The sequence below is a fragment of the Lagenorhynchus albirostris genome, chromosome 1 (assembly GCF_949774975.1).
Source record: "Lagenorhynchus albirostris chromosome 1, mLagAlb1.1, whole genome shotgun sequence".
NCBI lineage: Eukaryota > Metazoa > Chordata > Mammalia > Artiodactyla > Delphinidae > Lagenorhynchus > Lagenorhynchus albirostris.
In genome coordinates, this window is record NC_083095.1 from 90,252,737 (window position 1) to 90,276,409 (window position 23,673).

General features: G+C 40.5%; 1 non-coding gene across 1 annotated transcript; it reads right to left on the reverse strand.

The window, feature by feature from the left end:
- Positions 1-340: 340 nt before the first annotated feature.
- Positions 341-446, reverse strand: LOC132506403 (U6 spliceosomal RNA). The gene has a single exon (XR_009535824.1). It is a non-coding gene; the product is annotated as a U6 spliceosomal RNA (small nuclear RNA).
- Between the last annotated feature and the right edge of the window lie 23,227 nt (positions 447-23,673).

Here is a 23,673-nt window from a genome sequence, read left to right on the forward strand (position 1 = left end):
TAGTAATCCTCCATACAGAGCTCTTCACAGCCAAATAATAACACAGCTAAACAGTATCATGAGAGGTACTCTTAAGGTCTTGATTTGCTGCTTTCTTTTCTTTTTTTTTATTTTAAATTAAATTTAATTTATTTATTATACAGCAGGTTCTTATTAGTTATCTGTGTTATAGATATTAGTGTATATATGTCAATCCCAACTCCCAATTCATCCCACCACCACCAACCTCCCCCCCAACTTTCCCCCCTGGTGTCCATACGTTTGTTCTCTACATCTGTGTCTCTATTTCTGCCTTGCAAACCGGTTAATCTGTACCATTTTTTTAGGTTCAACATATATGAAAAATATGGAATGCTTCACGAATTTGCGTGTCATCCTTGCGCAGGGGCCGTGCTAATCTTCTCTGTATTGTTCAGTTTTAGTATATGTGCTGCCGAAGTGAGCACTGCTGCTTTATTTTCTTCTGCTAGTTTATTCATTTAAATACATATGTAAATATATATATATATATATATACTAATTTCTGTCAAATTCTGTTCATAAGGAAATCTTTATGATCAGCGTTTTCAGGTTACGCCAAGAGCCTCACAAAAGATACCGAATTTTATGATGCAAATTACACTGATACTTCCTAAAGAGTTCTGTCTTTGTAATGGAGTCTTTAGATTTCTTTAGACCTGTATCCCACTTAGAAGTCCCTGACCATACTAAGCAAGTTCAATGACTCTTTCCTAGAGTCAACCAAATAGAAATAAAATTTCTTTTTCTATAATAAATGGTAGATCAGGATTTTTCTCCCTCTTTTCCCTGTACCTTATGCTTCTAACAAGGAGGCACATCTCCAGTGTTTTCTACCTTGATACCTTGTTGTTTCCACTGAGAATGTGTCACACCCCAGTTATATGTTACCTTCTCCAGGAAGAGTTCTCTTTTTGTCCAGCAGAATTGATCTCTTCATTCTCTAAACTTACAACTCTCTTGTAGCCCTTATCATATTATTTTAAATTTTATTACACATCTGATCTTCCCAGCTTAAGGATAAATTACTTGAGGCTAGGGAACATGCTAATCTCATCTTTGAGTCCACCACAGCTCATAAGGCAATGTCCAAAAAAGGTAGGGAGTAAATATTTGTCAGGAAAGAACAAGTGAATTGTCGTTTTCCTAAAGACGATAATGAAGCCAATTTTGTACTGTTTGTGTAAAATATTGGATAAGGTTGTCGAGATTGTTACACACAGAATCTTTTCCTTTTTTATTGAGGCCATTAACATGGAGAAAAGGACTATGCAGACAATTATGAAGGATATATCTTAAGATAAGTAGTTAGAAAGGTTTTCAAAGTTTTGAAAAATATGTTTCACAAGGAACCAGAATTTAAAATATTATTTAGTTCTTTTTCTATGGGATTCTTAAATCCCACAGTGGATTCGCCACTGATAAGCACTCGCTCTTGCTCTCTTTCTTTTTTAACCCTTCAGTTTCTAAGGTAACTTTTAATATCTTGGCATCATTCCATGGTCTTTGGTGTGCTGGTACTTTTCTTATAAGGCCCGTTTTGAGACTATACCTTTTGGTGATTTCAGAATAGAAAGAGATATAAACAGTGCACCTTCCCCATTGAATGTCATAATAGTTTTCAACACAGAGGTGTATTGCTCATGATTCTAGTGATTCAAAATCCTACTTTTCCTAGGGTAGAAAGAATATAGAGCCACAAATACCTTTCCTTTAAATTTAACTATTTATCATAATGTCTTCTAATGAAATATTTTCTGAATGGTTTGACGCAGGTGTCTGTGCTGGTTGTGGGGCGGGTGGGGGGTGGAGGTTACAAAGAATGAGATGAATGTGAGAGTTCAGGGATGGGCACAAAGCAATAATTGACATTTGACTTTTGTGGCAGAGCCTTTACCAATATCCAATCTGCGGTTCCTCAGCCTTAGGGAAACAAAACACTACTGTGCTTCACCGAACCATTATCTTGCTTCCTGCAAGAGCTCAGTATAGCCTGAATCTTTTTCATGGTTCTCTATTCTACATTGAACAACACATAGCAGAATGTATCGTCAGTAAAGCCAGTAAGCTCTGATCCTAGCTGGGTATACCACATTTTTCCCCTCTGTATTACTTACAACTTCTCCTTGAACAAATTTAGCTGTACCATTTCAGGAAACAGAGGTTGACCAAAATCCTCAAGCAACTCTGGTTAAGAGGGATTTTCACTGCAATGCATACACGTAATACTTCCAAGCATTCTGTATGGTGAGAGTGAAATTTGAGAAGTGTATATCCAAATAGTATGCACGAATTGTGTCTATATGATATATAAGTACCTCATCAACTTGTGAACAACTAGTAGGAAAAAATGTAAAGAAATAATAATAGGATATTATGAGAACTGGAAGAACTGTAGAGAAAAGCATATCTCAGTCTCTTATTTTGAAGATCAGAAAACTAAAGTCCAAATGGGTTAATTGATTTTCTCAGTATCATTTAGCCATTAAGTGACAAAGCAAGGACTCCTGACTCCTGGTCCAGTGCTCCCCTCCATCATACCATTGCGTTCATATAAGGAAGAACTAGCTGCAAATGGATTATCTGGTGCTTATTCAGATGTTTCTTGAACAAGCTTAGAAGCTTTAAGCTCTATCCCATCTTCCACTAAGATGCCCCATTCCATCACTGGGTAGGTCTTACTGTCTAATATTCTTATCATTCTCAAAAATCTAGTTTCCTGTAACTTCCACCCATTGGACCTGGTTCTTCTCCTTAGGGCCACACACATGGAACCTGTTTCTTCTTTCCAGTTGCAGTAGTTCAGCTATTCAGACAACTGAAGTTCCTTGTCCCCACATCCCAAGCCTTCCTATAATTTTCTTTTCCATGATAAGCATTCTCAGTTCTATTAGTCCTTCACATGGAGAAAATAGAGAAAAGGTTTTTTTACCCCACAGCGTAATTGGTCGACATTTCCCTCCTTATTTTTAATTTTATATTTTGTGTTTAATTTTTACAAATCACGATGGACAATTCTCATGGCTCAGTTTTCCAACCTCTCCCTCGCCCTAGTCCCTTCTGATCTTTTTTGAGGTTGAAATTTAAGATTAGGAGTCCACTGTTATTTGGCAGAGGAAAGGCAACTTGGGATTTACCATTGAATGAGAAGATTTCCTTTTCCCTGTGAGTTTTCAGTTAGCCTGTCTCCTCTCCACTGAAGAGCGGGTAGGGGTGAATCAGTGGGATGATGCCAGAAGTGATACAGGCACATAATAGTTATGCTTAGAAGTGGCTGCTTGCCACTCTGCACAGAGGAGACTTGTGTGGTCAGCAAAAGGCCTTGCAGTTCACATCATGTCTCTATTGCTGGCAGCATAAGTACAGGAAGAAAAAAAAAGTGAAAAGTGGGCTTATTTAACAGCTTTAAGCTGCCTAAAATGTGTGTTTCCAGCCCTAGGGGGCACAATCTTTCAAGAATTTGTAAAATTGTTCCAACGAATTCATCAATTTTTTTTGCATATTATTTGAAACCAACTTAGGAGAAGATTTAAGAGGCCAGGAAGGAATTTTTGAATTCATGTGATTAAAGATGGCAAGGGTTTAGGATTTTCCTTCTTGGGCATCAAACTGTAACTTTGTATACCAAATTTCCATGTTTTAAAACTCTGTTGTCTCTGTCTTTCTTGGTGTTCAAGTTAGGGGATGAAGAGTAAGAGGCTGAGGGGCTGGAGAAGGAAATGGGGGCAGAAATGAGGGGGAAGTAGTTGTAGATCGCAAGTAATGAAGCAGTGATTCCAAAAACCAAACTGCTAATCAATTAAATGTAGATAAGAGGACTGAGATTCTGAAATGTTGACACAAAAATTAAATTAAAAAGAAAATAGTAGATGCTGATCATAACGTTACCACCTCAAAAATTTCTATTATAGCTGTTGTTTTCCTTTTGTTTCTCGATAAAAATGAAAAGCTTTATGTCTTGATTGCAACTGATATTGCCTAAGAAGCATATTCAGGAATCAAAGAGCAGAGGTGGAAAATTATTCAGATTAGATAATTGTCAGAATAAAGACTGTGTGTACGTGCATGTGTGAAAGAGAAAAGCTTCAGGAATGCATCTACCATTGTAGTCTTTTTAGAGACAGACATCTGCTCTAGCTCCTTAGTTTTGGTATATCCTGTAACCTTCCCTTCCATTTGCTTTACCTGTCAGGACTATGCTTACCTGCTTAAATAACTTTTAAACCAGCTCTGAGAAGCAAAAAAAAAGGACTCAATGCACTTGACAGTGTGGTTGGAGAACTGCTGTCTTAAATCCAGCAGGGCTTCCTTGTGATTTTCATTGCAGATCAGTGTGCATCAGACCTTCGCTCCAGGAGGGCATGTGAATTAGAAGGCCATGTTTTCCCAGTGCAGAAATTATAATTACAAAAACAATTTCTGGGGCAAGATTTTGCTGTTTTCAATTGCTCTTCCAAGTCTCTGTTTACAGTATTTCTTAGTTAAAAGTGACATTCTACTCTGGATACCATTGAGGAGGAAGGAAAACCGTAGAATATCAGAGCTCCAAATGGGGACAGCCTAACCCAGAGGGAAATTCTGAGAAACAGTGGGAGTTGGCAGCCTGCTCAGTCCTTGTTGGTTTTTCCTATTGTACCAAGTTCTCTTCTTTTGGTCTCTCTGGCTATGTTCCTTTTCTTTTCTCCCCTCCCCACCCTTCTTACTGTTTGTTTGAGAGAGACAGGCAGAGAAGAGGAAGAAGGTGGGAAAAAAGAATATGAACCTAAATCCTTTAGGGAGGATCATCCTAAAAGTAAAAGGAAAATTGATGCCAACAAATGTCATTAAGTACCTCCTAGGTTTCCATCCAGTCCCAGATAAAGTAGGCAAGGGTCCCTTCTCTCCCCATAGAGAAGAACAGAAGAACTCAACAGTCTAGAAGACTATATGATTATCTAATAAACATTTTAAAATATAATAACTGCCTCAGAAGACATGTAGGAGCATATTTGAGATGCTGGGAAAATCAGAAAAATTGGAGCCTAGATTTGAAGGATCAGTTCACCAAGGTACATGCTGTGGAAAGGTAAAGAGGGGAGAAGGGGACAAAAAAAATCTTTACCAAGGTGTGATCATAAGATGTGAGAGCTGCACCATGCCTTCATCTCTCATTTCACAGAAGAATAAAGAGAAACTGAACAAAGTTTCTATTAAAATTCAAGTGCAGACGTATAGGTAAGGCATCCATTAATCAGGAAATTCATCCATCTGTCAGGCCTATCCACACATCCATTTATCTCTTCCTCTCCCCCTTCATCGGTCCCAGTCTTCCATCCCTCCTGAAGGACCCAGAGTTTGTTAGGAGAGCCAACTCCCTTCTCAGTCCACTGCTCGTTTATAATAATGCCCCAAACCATTTTTTTCATTTTATTTGTGAATGAGAATAGGGTCAAACCTCAATTGTTTATAGGCATGGAGGGGAATAGAGACGTTGATTATGCCAAAAGGGCAGATAATCTTCAAATCCCTTCTATTAGAATGTGAAAAGATTTTAATGCTTAGATAAAATGGGGGCTGTGCATGACATTTTGATAAAACACTCCAAAACAAAAACAAATAAAAACCCAAAACCCCAGAACACCAAGACAGCCACCCAGTGAGAAGACCAGAGGAAACTGAGAAATACTTGAATATGTACATAGCCATTTGCTGTATTTACATAGTTATATCAGAGACTGATACCTTTCCACCCTCCAAAGCTATTAGCAATGCCATCAGCTGATTCAACACAAAAGATGATTTTGGTGGGGAATCCTCTCCGCAATTATCTGTAGTAGGAAGGCACATCATTACAAAGTTTACTAATATATTACAAACTAACTAAATATATTTAAACTCAGTTTACAAGAAGCTCCATATTTCTGTAGACGTTGGGAATTTTTAGAAAACCATTTCCCCAGAGTCCCACAATTTACTCTATGCCAGGGCTCTGAGTTTTCCCTGTAGGCAAATGATGCTATTCTCCAAACTCTTCATTTGACTCTTGAAAGATTGTGTGGCCACCACATGTGAAAGGGAGCCTTCCCAGCCGTATCCTTGAACAAAATAATGTCAGTGGCCTTGGTTGGTTAGTAGTTACTTTTTCTGTGGAGAATGATCACCATGACCCATGGAAAAGCAGTTATGGATGCTATTATATAATCACCATTTATTTCTCGGCCTTTTTTGTTCATAGTCTGTCCTTTTCTGCACAGTAACTTTGGTCTCCCCACCCCCAGTTTATTTATAGAGAAATATTTTTGAAAGTAATAAAGTGACAGCATACAGGTTTAGCTTTTTACTATAATTGCTTCCTCGTGATGATCCCCATACAAACAGGGGAACTTACTATGGTCTGTTGGGGAGGAGGGAAAGGAATGGACTGGAATGATAGGACATATGCCTCCTATTCCTTTATCCTCCAGAAACTTTCCGAGTCATCTGGTGAAAGGATCATCTTTATATATTCCACTTTCCTGGTTTCTGAAATGGGTAGGAGACCACCTGGCTGTAATTGATTTCCTGGGCAGAAGTGGTAATGTGTGAATGAGGCTCTTTCAACACCCACATGGGTGGAGGTCTGGATTTCATCAGTCTCACAGGAGAGCTGTGTACTCCATGAGTCAGGGCCCTCAATGGGAATCACGGCTATCGCTGCTTTATGCATAGGAGCAGTAAAGTATTTTATGAGACTATTTTAATGTTTTAAATATAAATTTCGGGTGCCCATTGCCTGGGAGTAGAGAGTTAACTCTTCTGACCTGTACAGCTCTGGGAAGACAGAAGACAAGAAAGACTTCACTCTTGTATTTAAGAACAGTTTTAGTTCTGATTATACTTGGTCTGCCATAATAACTTTTTAAATTTTTTTTATTAATTTTTATTGGAGTATGATTGCTTTACAGTGTTGTGTTAGCCTCCACTGCACAACAAAATGAATCAGCCATACACATACCGATTGCCATAATACATTTTATAGAATTTATCATGTCATCTCTTTGGATCTTAGAAACTCAGATGCATATCTTCTCTCCTCCCTGGACTGGACATTCTTGAGAGTAAGAGCTATATTTCCTATGGCACCTAGCACAGTGCTAGATGTGTGTATCTCTGACATCTGATTGATATTTATTGAATCATCAAGCTCCTTAACCTCTCCATACCTCAGTTTCCTCATCTATAATAGTGATTTCATAAGGGTTGTCGTGAGAATCAAATGACCTAATACACGTGTATTTCTTAGAATAATGCCTGGCACATAGTGAGCAATTGATATTTACCTGGAATATGGAAAGTGTGTGTTGGTGGGGGGGTTCCCTCTTTCCTCGCCTCTCTGGGAATGAAGCAAAATGAGCGTGAAAACTTAAGCTTCTGAGAGGAAGAAGCTATGCAGTTAGAAGACATATTTATTATATATGTAGCTGAAAATTATCATAAAAATTCAAATACTTAGTTTATGCCAACTGAAAAAAAAATCTTCCTAGGGATTAGTACCTACTTTACAGAATGAAAATATAAAAAGAGTAAAAGAAAAACAATGATAATCACATTTCTAGTTAGGTTATAATAGCTTTTCATTCAGAGATTCTTTTTTACAATTTGCTTCAGTCTTATGACAAATTTGCAAGGTATATTGTGAGACTTAGCACAGTTTGGAGGCGATCAAATAGAGCTGGGGGAGGAAAAAAATAAAAGCTCTAAGCAGATTCTAATGTGGTTGGACTAAAAGACACAGAGCAGTGCTGGATTGCACTCACACCCACCGACAATGCTTGGTATGATCTGGGCCCAAAGAGGATTTCAGAAGTGCTGTGTCTGGCGTGGTCATGGTCCTTCAGGCTGAGAGGTTCCTTTTTTTCCTTCCTAGCCTCCTAAACAAGGATATAAATTTTCCAGAATGTTCATTCTGCCAGTAAAATAATGTGACACAACTACCCATATCAGGCAAGTGCATCCTGCTCATCAGTGAAGGGATTCTAAAACTTAATGAATCCTTAAGTCCACTAATGATGTCTGGATGTTACTGAAGCTGTTAATCCTAGATTGCTTCTGACATTAGTGTCTTCATATCAGAGTACCAGCATTCTTCAGTTTCCCCTAGTACACTCTGAGCTTGCTTAGCAGATAAGTATAAGTCTCTGTGAGCAACTTACATTTACAGAACTTTTTAGACCTGCACTGTTCAATATGTTAGCCATTAGCCATCATGTGCCTATTTTAAATTAAAATTAAGGAAAATTTAAAGCTGTTTCTTTGTCATACTAGCCACATTTCAAGTCCTCAATAGTCGTATGTGTCTAGCAGCTACCATATTGGGACAACACAAATTTGAAACATATCTGTTATTACAGAAAGTTCTATTGGATGGTGCTGCACAAGACTACAGGTATAAAGCAAGAAAATTTACCAGTTTCCAATAAAGAGCACGTATATCCTGTTTGAAGAAAATCCAACCTGTGAAAGTGTAGGCTTACAAAAAGAATAATTTAGGAAGATTTCATTCTCCTCAAATGGCAGTTCATAATAGGTTCTATTCAGCTACCGTCACTGATTTTGAAGTGTTTATGAATCCTTAATTACATTTAGACAGCAGTTAAAAAATAAATTAATATAAAATAAAGTAAAATGTAAGGCTTTAATGAAGCACAAAGTCATAAGAAACTATGAAGCTGGAAAATTTTATCAGGCTTGTGGAGTGGATATTTGAAATATATATCCACATATATATTTGAAACCAGCCAACCTGGATTTGGGTCTTAACTTTGCCTCTTGCCAAATGGTGGCCTCCTTGGGCAAAAACAGGCAAAACTCACCCCACATAGGAGCTTGGTAACTACTAGACCCTTTCCCAGTTCCTCTCTTCTTCCTCACCTCGTCCTCAGAGTCTTCTTTTGCCTTCTTTCTCCATTGCATCCTGGAGCCTGGAGCCTGGTACTTTCACGCCAGCCACTCTGTGTTTCAGGATCTAGCTGTGCTGGCCAGATAAACTCCTCTTTCTTTCTGTGACATCCCCCTGACCAGTCACCCTTTCAGATAATAACATGCTTTCATTCAGTCAAAATCTGCATCTCCCCTTGGAAAGGAGCAACAGCAGTGAGAAGCTCACAACCCCTGGCAGGGCACTGATGGAGAAACTTGGGGCAGCTTTATTCCTTGAGTTCCTTGAGTTGGATCAAAAGGAGTAAAGAGCATTAAAGTAGAAAGCAGAAGATCGGGGTGTAAGTCTCAGTGCTGACAATGATTTCTTCAAATCCTATATCTCATGGTAAAATTCCTCATTTATGAAATGGAAAGATTGGACTAGAAAGTCTCTTGTTGCTCCTTTCCATTCAAACTTCAGTAAGAACCACTAACTGCCTCCCAGCTAGACTGGCAACTTTGTGAGGGCAGGGACTTGGGCTGCCTGTTCCCGGCTGTATCTCTCAGGGTCCAGCACAGTGCCGGTCACTTAGTAGCTGCCCAGGGCATATCTGTGGGATGAGTGGATGGCAGAGGTAACCTGCCTCCCTTGTATGTGCTTTTCTGCTGGATCCAGTGTCTCTATCATCCACTACCTTCACTCTGCTCAGCCCCTTGCACCCTTCTATTTCTGGTATCGTCACTGCTGTACCTTTTCTTTTTAGAAAGTCTCAGGAGCTCTCTTGCATTACACCATCATTTCTGATTTCTCCATATAGCTGTGGCTAGAAAACAAACTGTGCTGTGTAATTATCCTTGCTACACTCTCCTCGAAGACTTCCAATTTAATAGAATTACCAACATTTAAAAACATTAAAACAAAAATGAGCTTGTTAGAGTAAATTTGGCTTCATAAATGTGTTCCCCTTTTATTACAAAACATTGATTTCTGTGGTCACCTTCTCTGAATCATTGAAAGCTGAGTGGACTGTCTTAATTGGCAAGGAGAAATGTCAGCAGGCAACTACCATGGAAACCAAAGAGGGAATACACAGGATGAAGAAGAAACAAAGAGGAATGGGGGACAAAGCTGGCTACATAGTCAAGTGGAAATCATCATGAGGAAACAGATACACGCCTGCCTTGGTGAAGCTGTTGGAATATTAATACTAGTCTGGGAAAGGAGTGGATAAATAGTATGCTGAAGGGTCCGTATAAATGTGGAGCCTCATGATTCCATAGCAAGAATAGGAATTCTTGTTTCCCAGGCAGGAAAATCTTTCTTCTTGATATTGGAATCTGGCCTTGGCCTAACAAAGACTGACCAGCAGAACTGCCCTGGGGTCTCACTTCTCCCCCTTACCAGCATGATTTTAACCTCTGGATGTCCCCATCTGACACAGTCACTGATGCTTGCTGACCCCACTCCTCGCTGGGCTCTTGTGTGGGTTTACCAGCCCCCCAAAAAATCTGCTTTAGGCTCTGAGCTTCTTGGAGATCATAGTAATCAGTGTGGAGAAAGCAGAGTGGCCCTCTCTGGAGCCTCCTAACCACCAGTTTGGAGAGGAGAGCAGTGGCTGTGGCCAACCATAATGAATTCCCCACAGGGGCTGGTCAGAGGAAGGGCGAGGGAGGGGGCAGCTGCAGGCCTCTGAGTTGCTGTTCCTAGTACACAGACATTTTCACCACTCGGAGAGGAGCCCCCTCCATGCTGGAGAGCTGGCCAAGAGAGTGGCCAAGTTCCTTGAATTAGGGCCAGTGGGAACTTCCAGAGGTGATGACCTCATGCTGCTCATTTGCTCTGGGGGAAATATGCAGGCTCTCTCAGGTCAATGACCAAATCCTTGGGAGCCTACTGACATGGGTGACTTCTTTAGGAAACCTTCTGAACATTGCTGCCCTTCAATACCTGGATCAAATGCAATAGAAAAAGATCTCCAAACAAAACAATAGCAACAGTAGTCATAATAGCAGCTGATACATAGCACTTACATCATCAAAAACTGTTGTATGAACTTTTATATGTGTTTACTCCATTTATCCTCACAAAAACTTTATAAGATAGGTACTATTATTGTTCTGTTTTACAGATGAAAAATCGAAGGCGTAAGAAGGTAACCTGTCCAAGACCATAGAGCTAGTAAATGTCAGTAATGGTGGTATCTGAAATTTGAACCTAAGCGTTTGACTTCAGCGTATGAATTCTTAGCCACTACTAAGAACATGCCCCAAAAATTGAACATCCATTAAGTACCTATTATGGGCCTAGCATAAAGTATGCCTTATGGGGGTCTATGAATTTGAGTTCACTTCTGAGGTAGGATAGGGTGGAGGAATACATGCCCCCATTCAGCACCGGGTAAATAACTTGCTGGGTCCCTTTTTAAAAAATTGTGAAGAAGTTCCAGATGTTGACGTTAAGTCATGGAGCATGAAACCAAACATGGGATCCTTCTGAAAGAGGAACAGGTGGCATCCTATGAAGCTGGCCCTATCCCCACCTCCCAGAAAAAAAAAACCAAAAAACAAGACCTAGAGTACAAAGCAAATAACAGAGTATTTGTAAAAAGAAAATGGAGTGAATGTGCTTAAGGTGAAATCTGTGAGAAAGATAGCATGCAGTCAAAAAGTGGAGGGCACACCTACAAAATTAAGACATTACTTCCCAGTAAGGAGTCAGGAGCCAGGTTCGGGTGAGCATGATGGCTCATCGCGTTGAATCCCCCGCCCCTTAGCTGTGTCATTCAGTTACACTTGTTCTGAACCAAAATGTTCCTAAGTCCTAGCCAGGTAGGTGTGGAATATTTTCATACCTTTGGAGCTGCAAGTCAAAACCAGCTGTGGCTGAATCTGTGTGTGACAGGAGCCCAGCTGTATTATATTATCTCAGCTTCAAAATGACCACAGCCTACACAACTGTCTCATAATCAGTCATTCTAAAGATGCGAGAGACCAGAGAAGAAAAGGTCTAAAGGGGATTTTTAGTTCAAATAAGCTAGCTCCAGGGGTATGCTCAGGGTCAACATGCAAGTTGCTGGGGAAGTAGCAACATAATTATCATTATTTATAGCCCTACATGGCAAATGTGGAATTTTATACAGTGGCTGTAATTTGTTTTCTATGTAACCAACACAAAATATAGCAGGCAGCAGGCCACCTCTCCACTCCAGGGCCTCCCTTATAGCTCCTCTTCCAGTACCTTCCCTACCTTAAGCGTCACACCTACTTCCTGTCCCCCTCCATCCCCTCCTGCCCTCCCCATCTTGGACCTGGGTCCAGGACACAAATGATCCTGGCCATCTCAGAACAGTCTTGCTTTGGTCTGTGTGCTCGGGGCTGCATCTCAAATAGGCTCTGGGCACATCTGGCTGCACAGTAGGAGTGCCACGCTCCAAAGTGCAAAAACGAAACCACAAAAGATCAAAAGAAAAGCATCATAGGCAAGAAATTATCCTTATCTTTATCTCCACAGAATCCGTCAAGTACAAGCATCTAAGAGATGGCAAGCAGTAAGATAACAAATGGGAAGCCAGGGGAAATTAAAAGCAGCCACTAATCATTTGCCTTTCAGCTGGCCTGGTAGGGCCTAAAAGGCTCCAAGTGGGCATCCCACAGACAGAACCTCTATTAGGAACAGACTCCAGCAAAATAGACCACCTGCTAATCATCAGGCCTCAAGATGACAGCCTGGCTAAGCAAAGTTAAAACAGGAAAGCCAATTTCATTTATACATTGCACACTGTTAGAACTGATTTCTCCCTTGCTTAGGATATTCAGTCTTACCTCTTCTTGGGGTTTGATGTTTTGCTGTTGAAGTATGGCTAATCTTCACCTCCTGCACCTGCAACTGTGCCCAGGGACTCCTGCAGGTAGCTAACCCCACTGAAGCCCAAAGAACTACACCATGGCAATATAACATCTGTGAATATCTCTTCCCCTACTAGGAATTTGTGTCCAACATCAGCATCTAATCTCTTGACTGGGTCAAGTGTCCATTTATTTATGATAAAACTAGCCTGCCCATGCTTGAACAAATTCAGACATAGTATTAGAAACAGAATCCACCAAGATTTTTCTGGAGCATATTTCATTTAGATATTTAGAGTATGACCTGGGTCAGTTAGGAGCTGACTACCCTCTTTATAGTATCAGTGTTTTATTCAAACTGGGATATAACTGATTACAAATGGTAAAGAAGGTTTGGACTTAAGGTCAAAATCCTGTCACTCTGATCTCGGTTATTCATATATAGCCATATGCTACAGCTTTTAGTGCATTTGCACCATATGCATTCATATTTATAAATATTTTATTATCAATAATAGACAGTTGTGTTCAGTTGTTCAGGGGATGTACTGTATGATTTCACGAGCCATTCATATTTGTAATTTTTGTGGATGGTGCCCTCTGGAGTTGTGCAGTTAAAAATCTGCATGGTCATATGTGACAGCTCTGTGTACATCTGTTCTATGGGGACAAAAGCATTAATCTATTCAATAACATAGAGTAAGAATACAGAAATGATGGTTCAGTCCCTGCCTATCAAAAAGAACTGTGACAAAGGCAAATATGTAAAGACGGAAAAATTACACTGAAATAAAAAATGCCCTAAGACTATATTTCTGGTATGTACAGAGTACTGTTGGGAAACGTAGAAGAGAGTTATTAACTCTACTTGAAGGAATCAAGGGGGACTTCACAGAGGAGATGACGTTAGACTGTGGTCTTGAGGGACGAGTAGATATAGAGTGAATAAAGAATTTCAGGCGGAGGAATCCTTGTGTGAAAAGACATAAGATACCAAAGTGTGCAGCTTTTAGAGGCAAGAAATTCTTTAGTACTAGGAAACAATGGGGACAGTGGGTACAGGCAAGAAGGGGTGTAATGGAAGATACAGTTAGAAAGGTGGGCCTTTCACAAAGGCCCAGATCACAAAGGCCCCTTGTTTAACTGTTTGGACATCTAAGATAAAATTTTATCAATAAATGAATTCAGTACTGACTGCTTGGCCAGTTAAGCTCCAATCAGAAAAAAAACGACAGCCAATAAAACTCTGTCTTACCTGTAGAGGCAGCAAAGTAGTAAGAGCATGGGCTCTGGAATGGGAATGCATGGGCCATCCCTCATAGTTCTTTAACGTCTGTACACATCAGTTTCATTAGCTGTTAAAGGGGATTCATAATAGTATCTGCCTCATAGAGTTGGTGTGGGTTTTACATGAGATAATCTATGATGTAATTCACTTGCCAGAGTGTCTGGTATTTACTAATTCACAATAACTGCTGGTGGATCTTCTTAGACTGCTGCTACTTTTCTTCCTGCTCTTGCCCTCCCCCTCCTTCTCTTCTTCTAATTATATGATTAACTATTATTATCACTGCTAATTTCATGGAGCCTACAGTCCAGATTGTCTCCTTAATCCTGCTCTGACTAGATTATAAATAACTAGTTTAGTTTGGGTGGACAGCAAAGCTCAGGTCATCTGAATATCTGCTTACTATTAACAGCACTAAAAATGGAAGAAAATCAGGTAAATTTTAAGTATTTTTTTCTTCTCACATCAAATAACACATTTTAAAGCTCTACTGTCTTCTAGCATACTCAACTATGGGACATATGAACTGTTTACAGTTCATTGCTTTACCTTAGTTTTTTTCCCCTAAACTATAGCAAAAATCAGTTTAAATTATTTTAAAAGAAATTTCTGGAAAGGAGAACCCTTAGTCTGGGATTTTGCCATTATGACTACTTTCCCCTTCCCCTTCTACACACACTTACAGAGAAAGAGAGGGAGGGAGGAAGGGAGAGAGAGGAGAGATGGATTGATTAATACCATTGGCTTCTTTATTAAGTAATACTACAACCCCTGTATTTAAGCTGACAACACAGGCATCTCTTTAACATTTTAATTAAATAATGTTGGAGCAAGCCTTTCTGTTTTGCTGATGACAAACCTTGGCTCATAGTCAAAAGCTCTCAGTTTAGCTTTGACAAGATGAGGACACTTCTGAGAGACCAAGGGCCCCCTGTAGCTTAATGCTCCCTATTTCTTTTCATAACAACGTTTGGTGTGTGACTAGAACATAATGTTTGCGCCCAACAAAAAATGGTAGAGGGACAAGCCTTTTACCAGCCTTTCAGATCTCTTTCCAAGGGTGCACTTACAATTTCATCTTTCTTTTTTAGATACCAGTGTTCATAACCCTAAAACCATTGCAAGAGTGACCTCTAAGATATGGCAAGCCAACAGCATTGTGCCAGGCTCCCCAACCTTGGCAAGCCCTGAGCAGCTGGCCATACAGTGACTCAGCAAGCCCCTTGGGGGAGGTGACGGAGGCAGCTCCACTAGCTGGTGATCAGAAAGCCTTGAGTCTCCTAGCCATGAAATCATTCATAAGTCTGACTCTCCAACACCATCATTAAGGCAAAAAAGTAGGTTTGTCTGACCCCTCACATACCTACTTCACACCCATAGACTACCATTTTGGGTGTCTTTTCCCTTTTAACAGGGGAAACAGGGAAACTGGCCTTTACTGCACTATATTTTAGGCAACTAGTAGGAGTTTCATAAATGCTGCCCTGATCCTTGCATTAATTGATAGACCTTTCCATTCTCATTTTAACAGTTACATAGCTTGAAGCTCAGAGTTCATACCAGAGTAACAGAGTAAGAATTGGAGCCCAGATTCATCTGATCAAAAGTCTTCTACTGGGCTTCCCTGGTGGCGCAGTGGTTGAGAGTCCGCCTGCCGATGCAGGGGACACGGGTTCGTGCCCCGGTTCGGGAGGATTCCACATGCTGCAGAGCGGCTGGGCCCGTGAGCCATGGCCGCTGAGCCTGCGCGTCCGGAGCCTGTGCTCCGCAACGGGAGAGGCCACAACAGTGAGAGGCCCATGTAATGCAAAAAAAAAAAAAGGTCTTCTACTTTCTGCAACTTTTCAGCATTTAACATTTCTTTATATCACCCCTGGAGAAAGATGCAGTCTCCCTTAGAGATGCTTCTTGGTCCCTGTGGACCCTCTGGGATCACACTAAACATCCCAAATGATCTGTGTGTTCTTGGCAGGAGAGCTACATCACTGCTTTAATCTGTGAGTAACTTGGGTGCTAAGCGATATGGGTGAATATCATAAACCATGTGGAGCAAGAGAAGCCAGATAAATACCCTCTGGTTCCATTTATAAAAGTTCAAAAGTAGGCAACGCTAATGGACAGTGTCAGAAATCAAGGTAGTGATTATTTTCAGAGTACAGGAAATGAAAGGGGCCCCAGGGACTTTTAAGGTACTAGTCATGTTCTGTTTCATAAGCTGGAGCTGAGGACAGGGGAGTGTTCAGTTTGTGAAAATGAATCAAATCATTTACCTGTGATTTGTGCACTTTTCTGTATGTATGTTCTAATTCAGTAAAAACATTTCTAAAAATTGCATCGGGCTTAGAGCTCAGAGAGTTTTGGAGCAACTTCTTTGAATTATCTGACACCTTTACAATGTGTTGAAATTTTCAGGGAAAAAACACAATAATAGTTTATAAAAGAAAAAACATCTTAGAAAATTGCCCTCCGTATCTTTCCACTATTGCTGATGTTTCATCTACTGCATTGGGCTTAGTGTGAAAATTTGAATCCCAATATGTTATCATGGTTTAAAGCCTCCCATTGAAATTCAAAAGTAACTATTCTGCTTTTTTCCTTCTGCTATAAGATACCCATTATGATGAAATGTGATTCATGTTTTAACCTTACTGACCATTATAGTAATCATTGATGTCTTTTACCATATACATAAAAGGTTAGTACATTAGAATTGTGTTGGATTACCAGCCCCTGCTAAAGCATATGTTATTGCCCTAAGAATAGAGGAAGCTTCTACCGAAAGGAAAATTTTGAAATAGTGAGACACTATGATTCTGACCAGAAAATCAACATACAGTGTAATAAATGTTCACATCATTTCAGGAGCCACCTATTACAAAATAAGTATGAAAATAGCCTGCATTAATTGAATGCTTGTTGTATATCAGACACTGTTTTCAGCATATTGCATTGGGATGACTCACTTACCAGCCTATGAGAGAGGTCTCTTATTACCTCCATTTTACAGATGAGGAAAATAAGGCACACATATGTTATGTAACTTGCCTCAGATCCTCAGATTATTATACAGCCAGTTCGAGACAGAGCTAGGACATAAACCTACTCAGTTTGTCTCTGTCTTCTTCTGGTGAAGGGCAAGCAATTCATTCTCAACGTTTCACTCCTTCACCCTCTAATGCTTAGAAAAAGTCTGTTGGTATTTCGTAAATAGTTGAAATGGAAAATGGTGAGGGCTTGGCAGCCTTGAGTTAAGAAAAATGGGGAGACAATCTCATAAATTAAAGGGTAGCGATGATTATACAAAGAGAGTGTTGAGTTCATGGAGAGGAAAGAGTGGGGGATAGTGCAGGAGGAAGCAAAGGGAATGATGTAACTTAGAGCAGCTTTGTAAAGGGCTTTGATGCAGAAGGTGAGACTTTGGATACAACTTGATGCCAGTTAGTGCCCACCGCTGTGCAGGATCCGATCACTGGGTCCAGCACCAAATGAAAAAATGGATGGCCAGATATCACAGTGGGCCCAGGATCCTCCTAATCAATATGGACTCCCATTTGCTTCACCTGTTGGGCTACAGTTCAAGAAAAGCCAGTATCTGTATGTTTCCTTAAACCAAGTTCTTAACCGAGGATGACATTCTGGAGACCTTTTGCTTTTCACCATAATGCTGATGTGTCGCAAACATGCCCTCAAAGGGCAGCTTTCTGCCAAGTGATGATGATAGACGCTTAGCTCCTATCTCCATGTTTTGCACGTAGGCAGAGAAGTTTGTTGCATAAAATAAATTAACCAAATTAACCAAACAAATGAATTAAATTAACCAAACAAATTAACCAAAGTAAATTAACCAAACAAATGAATCAAGCCAGTATATCTGCTACCCACCATGTATCTCTTGCATGTATTTGCTACTCTCTTCCTTTAATTAGGATCCTACCCCAAATCAAGGAAATCACATACCTTTTGAAGAAAATCCTGCTGAAAGTGATGTGAATGCCAGGACCTTCAGGAAGAGTAGGAGGAAGACACTCTCCATGTATGGGAGCCTTAGGTACCCGTGATGCTACCCCAGAGGCACTGTTTCTCTGTACCTGTGATTCTTGTCAACCATGGTAAACTAATTACCATATAACTGGTGAGCCATTAGCAACACATTTGGACATCCTAAGCATTTGGAGGCTGATGCTCGAGGCCCTCTCATTTCAAGGTCCTTTGCTGCCTCTTACTCTATTTTGTGTTGGATGATGATCATCGTAGATAATATTTATTAAGTACTTAATTGCTTATCGGGAACTGTGTTGAGTGCTTTACAAACATTTTATCAATAGTGACAACAGTCCTGTGAGGTAGGCAGTAATACTTTCCCCCAGTTACACATGGAAGCTTAGCGAGATCCTGTAATGTGCTCAAGGCCACACAGCTGTTCAGTGCTGCAGTCAGTATTCAAGTCCACATTGTCCTGATCCCTAAGCTGGCACCCGCTGTAGTATACTTTATCTGCCTGTAGCAATTCCATATCTCTATTCCTCAGCTCTTAACTCATTGATTTGACTTGTTTAAAGCACTGGCTTCAGTGATTTTGACTTTGGAACTCTTGCTCAGTTGGCATCCAGCCTCTGGCTTCATAACTGTACTCTATGATCAAAGTCAGGCCTAGGACCCCAAGTCATTGGGTTGGCACCACTCCCAGGCCTCCCCTGATCCTCAGGCAAGCAGAAAACCTGACATACCTGCCTTGGGATACCCTCTAATAGGAAATTCTAAAATGTTGCATGCTTGGACAGATGGATGGAAAAACATTGAAACTGCTTCTTCCTTTTTATTTGCAAAGGTAGAGCTGGATTTGAAGAAATAGATGCAAAGCAGAAACCCACTCCATATTTAGCTAGACTCAAAATACACACGACCTGAGAGCTCCCTATTTAGCTTACCTCCTTACTTCTGCTGCAAATGTTTGCTGATGCTACAGCTTACAAAGCACAAATCTGCAGGGGCCTCTGAGCCCCTTTGGTATACGCTTTCCCATGTTTAGGTAAATGTCAGTGGAAAATCACCATGTATTTAGTGTTTTAATAAAACTACATTATTGTTTATTTTGTGGCCTCAGGTTTCAAAAGGGAAAGAAATAGCCACATTAAACTTTGCCCCTAAAACTTTAGCAACTCCCTCCAGGATACTTATAAATGTTATCCTCCTGCCACCCGAGCTATGTTTTCACTAGAACATCCTCCACTGCTAATTCTAGTCGATAATCATAGGACTGGCCAGGGTCATTTTCAGGCTTGAGGAAAGAAATAGAATCCAGATTGTGTGTCACAAGAAATATAACTTAATTCCTAACTTCCAGTTCCTTGATGACAAGGTCACGGAACGCCAAACTTAGATCATGGAACAGTACTTCTACCAAAAACACATAAGCAATGAAATCTATCTCAGCTTCTATTTCCCTGCCTAGTCCTCAAAGCGCTTCATCGCCACCTCCAACCTCAGTGTTACAAACTAGATTTGTGCATTTCACTGTCCAGGACACTGACAAGAATTAAGGGTTGAATCAACCAGCTGTACTGACCATGGTGCCCATCAGATCCAAGTGTCTCTGAGATGTCATTTTAGGTGCTATTGTGTTTGTAGCAGGTTGTCACATGGACAGTGGGATTTTCATAGGCCAGGAAGCCTCCTCTCCCACTCCTCCTTCACTTGTTTTCCAGTGCTTGTGTGTTTTTTAAAAGAAACGTGGTTGGAAATTATAGATATCCTAAAATGTACATATGCTCCGTATTTGAAATAACACAATGACATACATTAACTCTCACACATGACTACGATCACCATGTTTTCAAAGAGTTCCTTTTTTAAGAGGGAAGAGAGAACCCAATGGCTTTGGATACTGGAGTCCTGGAGTAAAAAGAAATGTCCCTCACAGAGGATGAGAAAGGGAGGAAGGGGTAAAACAGTATTCTCCTACCTCACTCCTCTGACAGAGCCGTCCATGTGCAAACTGAACTGTATTTGGTACAGTTGCTAAGAACACTATGAGGTTTCTATATATGATAATACATAAACTGGATATTTCCCAACCTTGTGACTAAATGTTTCTATTTAATTTAACACTTGGTTATTGAACTACTATGATTCTTGATGCCTTCTAATAAGTTCCAGGTTCTGTTTCATACAGGTGTGGTTTTTAAAAAATGTTTTTACCAAAATCTGTGTTTTCGATACTGTAAAAGTTTCCCTGACTTTTGAACGAAAGCTCTAAATGGAAGTGCTAATCTTTTATTGGATAAAAGCAAATAATTGGTTTCTCTTATTTCATTGAGGTTCTTAGGCACAACCATGAGCAGGGTCGTGGCACGAATCCATTCAGCAGTAAATAACTTTTTGTTCGTGTAATGGCTACAGGCTGAACCACAGCAGATGTGAAGATTAGCTGGTAGAAACCAACCTTATTTTGGAAATGTGCTAAGACAAAAACTGCTGAATGCTAGCAAATAAAAAGGAAAACATTCATTGTAGCTCCAAACATTCACTGTTTTCCAGTGTTAAGGATAGATAACCACTTCCCTGTATTCTAGAATAAATGAGAAGGGTATTAATGTAAGGGGCTGGAACATTCATTTGAGAGGGAAGAAATGGGATCAGAATTAGGAAATTGGCTCGTGGAAGAAATCCCACTGAAGGAGTCGGGGAGAGGTGTTAGAAAGAAGTCCTCTAGTCTCAGCTTACCCTTCCTCACAGCTGTGAGAGGGAAAAGAACCAAGCAGAAAATGGTGACAGAGCTCATTCTTGGGGTGAGGGCTGAATTTCCTCCCTTCTGTTGGGGGAACCTTTTAGTAAGCAAGAATAGCAATGGGCCTGTCTTCCGTGGACAAGCCAGATGCAAGCTGGTGAATCAGTGCCTCCTTAACCCTACTGGTCTCCTACCCTTCGCGTCCCCTGTCCTTGGCTTTCTGAGGCAGAGCTCTCCTTTTCTTCTCTGTCTGGGAGTCACCTGCAAAGGCTGATTGTCAGTGGAGGTTAAACCTTGATTTGGCTGCTTTCACTACGTATGAGGGACACTTTATCAAGTGAGACCTCTTAGCACCTGGCCTAGGCTTAGGATTATTGTGCAGCAATCAGGGGCAGGAGCAGCAAAGTACAAATGTCTCCATCTTTGGGCTAGATGCCTTATTTATCCTGCCATCTCAGTGCTTCAGGAACCTGAATATGGGACCAGATCTGAGCCCCTGAAGCTGAGTGGAAAGACAGAAAAATGCTGCAGTGTCTTCCCTCTTGCTGATCAGATTCAAGTCTGGTTTCTCCAGCTCTGCTGTAGACCTGTCACAGAGGCCAAGCAGCAGCAGCTGCTTACTGCTACGCTCTTTCCTGTTCCCCAGAGGGCACTTCATAACTTTTCATCTCTGAACTCAAATACCATTTGCAGTCTGTGCCATTCTGCTCATTTCTTAACCGTATTTTGTCCGTATTGCTACTTATGAGATGTCTGAAGAAGCTGACTAACCATACTAGCAGTCTAACATTTGATAGACTAGAAGTCTCCAGGTGGTGTAGATGCTGTAAAAGCAAAAACTACCTGGCTCCAAAAAGATGGGTCAGGAGGACACTAGGAGCAGCAGAAGTATGAATCAGAGGGTAGAAGAAAAGAAGGAATGGTGTTGGTGTGGAATCATCTAAAACCTTGAGTGGAGAGCTTTTCAGGTGCCTGTTTGTCAACCACGGAGCCTCATGTTGACTTTCCCCTTTCCCTCCCTCTGCTCCTGTCGCTTCCCTCACCTTCCCCCTCCACCTCCATCTCTCTGTTTTCTCAAAGTCTCCATCTCATCCCCTTTTATTCTTATTTTCTTCAAAGCAAATTATTTGTTTTAATTTTTTATTCCACATACCCATTGAATTATAATATTGATGCATATCTTAGTTACTTTTTAACTGGCTGGAGAGCAGAGAGCATGACTTCACACCAAGCTAGGGAAGATAAAAAGTCAAATTCAGGGGGGCTTCCCTGGTGGCGCAGTGGTTGAGAGTCTGCCTGCCGATGCAGGGGACACGGCTTCATGCCCCGGTCCATGAAGATCCCATATGCCGCGGAGTGACTGGGCCCGTGAGCCATGGCCGCTGAGCCTGCACGTCCGGAGCCTGCGTTGCTCCGCAACGGGAGAGGCCATAACAGTGAGAGGCCTGCGTACCGCAAAAAAAAGAAGAAAAAAAAAAGTCGAATTCAGTTTTCCAACATTTCAGCAAAGAATTGGTCTATTGACCTAGTTATAATTCTAATTCTTATAAGGCAAAGAAAAGTGTGTGGATTTACTTATAGAAGTCTGTTCAAAATTAAATGACCAGGGGTGCATAGTAAATATAATTTTATTCTTCTAATAAATTGTGTGGATTAGGATTTATAATGCATTGAAGACAATTTAAAGGATAGTGGACATTACATATATATTTATATTCTCTATTGTATTAATAGGAAAAATATGAATGAGTCAAATGCTGGTGTTTTATATATAGAAAAAATTTTAAAACTGAGTGCATTTCTATATGTTGGAATCCACTCATATTGCTTGTTCTTAACCTGCAGTTCTATGTTATTTATATTAATAACTGCAGGGCTTAACCCATGTAGAGAAAGCAAACTATTTAAAATGGGTCTAGCGCTGTGTCCTCAAACAGTGCACATCACTGAAATGAACTTAAACGTTTTATAAATCCTTTTGAGAAGCAAACATTTCTTGAACACCTGACTGGTTGTTTTCAGGGAGAGAACTTCCAGGAGACAGTGGAAGGGATGAGTCGTGCCGCCCTAGCTGATTTGCACTCCCTTTGCTGCAGTTCTCCTATTCGGATCTCCATCTGCTTTTCCTTTGACAAATCTGTCTTTTGGGGGTACTCCTTTAAACTTCTTCTCTTTATCACAACCGGCATTTGAATATAACGAATTCAGCCTGCTGCTTGATGCTGAGCACAGCAAGAAATCCGCATCAGCACCCCCTGCACAGACTGCCTTCTACTTTTACAAAACCAAGTGCCAAACTGGTTTTACAATGGAGATGTTGAACATAAAAGTTGGCTCCATCATAATGTCCACCCGGTTGTTATGTGAATGGTTGTTTATAACTCGTGTTCAGCTTTCTAGCCAAGCACTAGTGTCGCCTAAAATTGCTACTGTGAGAAAACCAAAATGCTATTTTGTAAGCCCAGACTGTTCATCTAAGTTTTGGAAAACTGCTCTTCTTTCTGCAGAGCTTGCTAAAGAAAGATAAACAACTCTCCCCAGACAATGGGTAGCTGGGGAGCAGTGGCTCTTTATTAGGTTACATATTACTGTGGAGATGGGCAGAGATGTGTGCTTTAAAGCCGATTGCCTTCTTGTGGGGTAAAATATGTTAACTATCAGCAGTCTCCACAGATCCCTGAGTTGACCTTGTATGAATCTGTTACTGAGAAATTGATCAGCCCCTTATTTTTCCCACGATAACATCAGAAGCTTAATTTGGATATTGTTATCTATTGTTTTTATATTATAATTATAACTTAAACAGCTAATTTGGCTTAAAATAACCAATAATTGGCGTCTGATAGTTGATGATCAATGACCCTATTTTCCCCCGTAGGTATTTGCCAGACATCATCTTGACTTCTAAAGGAGCTAT